General features: G+C 38.9%; 1 pseudogene; it reads left to right on the forward strand.

Annotated features, from left to right (window-relative positions):
• Positions 1–415: 415 nt before the first annotated feature.
• On the forward strand, positions 416–983 carry LOC126954416 (high mobility group protein B3-like; annotated as a pseudogene).
• The last annotated feature ends 648 nt before the right edge of the window (positions 984–1631 follow it).

Consider the following 1631-nt stretch of genomic DNA (forward strand, 5'->3'; position numbering starts at 1 on the left):
TACCCTTGCAAATTTCATAAATCAGTTATAAATTATAGTGTACATAGATTTGTATATGGTGCCTAACTCCCATTAATTAATTTAATCTTTATTCCAGGCCTACTCTGTGCCAAGAACTATAAGAGATGCTGAGACATGTAAGAATAAACAAGACTTATGAGATTCCTCTCCTCAGATAGCTCAGTCAGTGAGAAGACCTTAAATTACAAAATAGCACAAAATATGCTATGATAGTGGAAGTACAGTGCTAGAGCGCTCTTACAATATTTGTAGAAGCAGCTAGGGAAAAGTGACAGCTGAGTTATGAAAAATGAGTAGAAGTAAACCAGTAAAGAAGGTAAAATAGAGACAAGGAGAGAAGAGGCTGAAGTACTTAAGAGGTTATGTAGACTAGTGAACAATACATTCTTGGTTTCTTGACCCCAAGAAACCAAAGGGCAAGATCTCTGCTTTTGCCTTCTTTGGGCAGACGTGCAGAGAAGAACATAAGAAGAAAAACCCAGAGGTCCCTGTCAATTTTGCAGAATTTTTCAAGAAGTGCTCTGAGAAGTGGAAGACGATGTCTGGGAAAGAGAAGTCTAAATTCGATGAAATGGCCAAGGTGGATAAAGAATGCTATGACTGGAAAATGAAGGATTATGGACCAGCTAAGAGAGGCAAGAAGGAGAAGGAACCTAATGCCCCCAAAGGCCACCATCTGGGTTCTTCCTATTCTGTTCAGAATTCCTCCCCAAGATCAAATCCACAAACCTTGGCATCTCTATTGGAGATGTGACAAGAAAAGCTGGGTGAGATGTGGAATAACTTAAATGACAGCAGCCTTACATCACTAAGGTGGCCAAGCTGAAGGAGAAGTATGTGAGAAGGATATTGCTGACTATAAGTATAAAGGAAAGTTTGATGGTGCAAAGAGTCCTGCTAAAATTGCCTGGAAAGAGGTAGAAGAGGAAGATGAAGAAGACAAGAAGGAAGAAGAGGAGGAGGATGAATTAAAAAAAAACTGCTTATCTGTAAAAAAAAAAAAAAAAAAAAGAGAGAGAGGCTATGTAAAGGAGTTTGTACTTAATCCTCAGGGTGGGGAAAAATATCAATAGTTTTTTAGGCAGCTATAGTTAAGTTGACTAATGTTGTACAAATATTAATTTGGAATGCAGAGCAACTGAAGGCCTCTTTTTACAGAAAAAATGACAGTTAACACATGTAGAGAGAAATGATTGGCAAACCACTGCTTTGCCCCTTTAAAATAATAATTTGGGCAAGGATCATTAATGGATGGCAAAATTCATGGGTGAAAGGATGGTGGGGAACAAGACAGTCACACGAAGGTCTTCAAGTTTTCATCCCACAGATGATTTACTAATTACGAAGAGAATCCTTACAATGGAGAGATCCGGCAAACTTGACATTATATGCCCCCTGATGCAATGCAGCAACAAGTTGTTATGGGATGAAGTGTGTATCTCCAAAATCTGTATGTCGAAGTCCTAACCCAGTTCCTCAGAATGTGACTATATTTGGAGGCAGTGCCTTTAAAGAGGTAATGAAGAAAAAATGAGATCATATGGGTAGACCCTAATTCAATATGATTGGTGTCCTTATCAGAAGAGGAGATTAGGGGCTGGGCATGGTGG

The sequence above is a fragment of the Macaca thibetana genome, chromosome 5, assembly GCF_024542745.1.
Source record: "Macaca thibetana thibetana isolate TM-01 chromosome 5, ASM2454274v1, whole genome shotgun sequence".
Classification (NCBI taxonomy): domain Eukaryota; kingdom Metazoa; phylum Chordata; class Mammalia; order Primates; family Cercopithecidae; genus Macaca; species Macaca thibetana.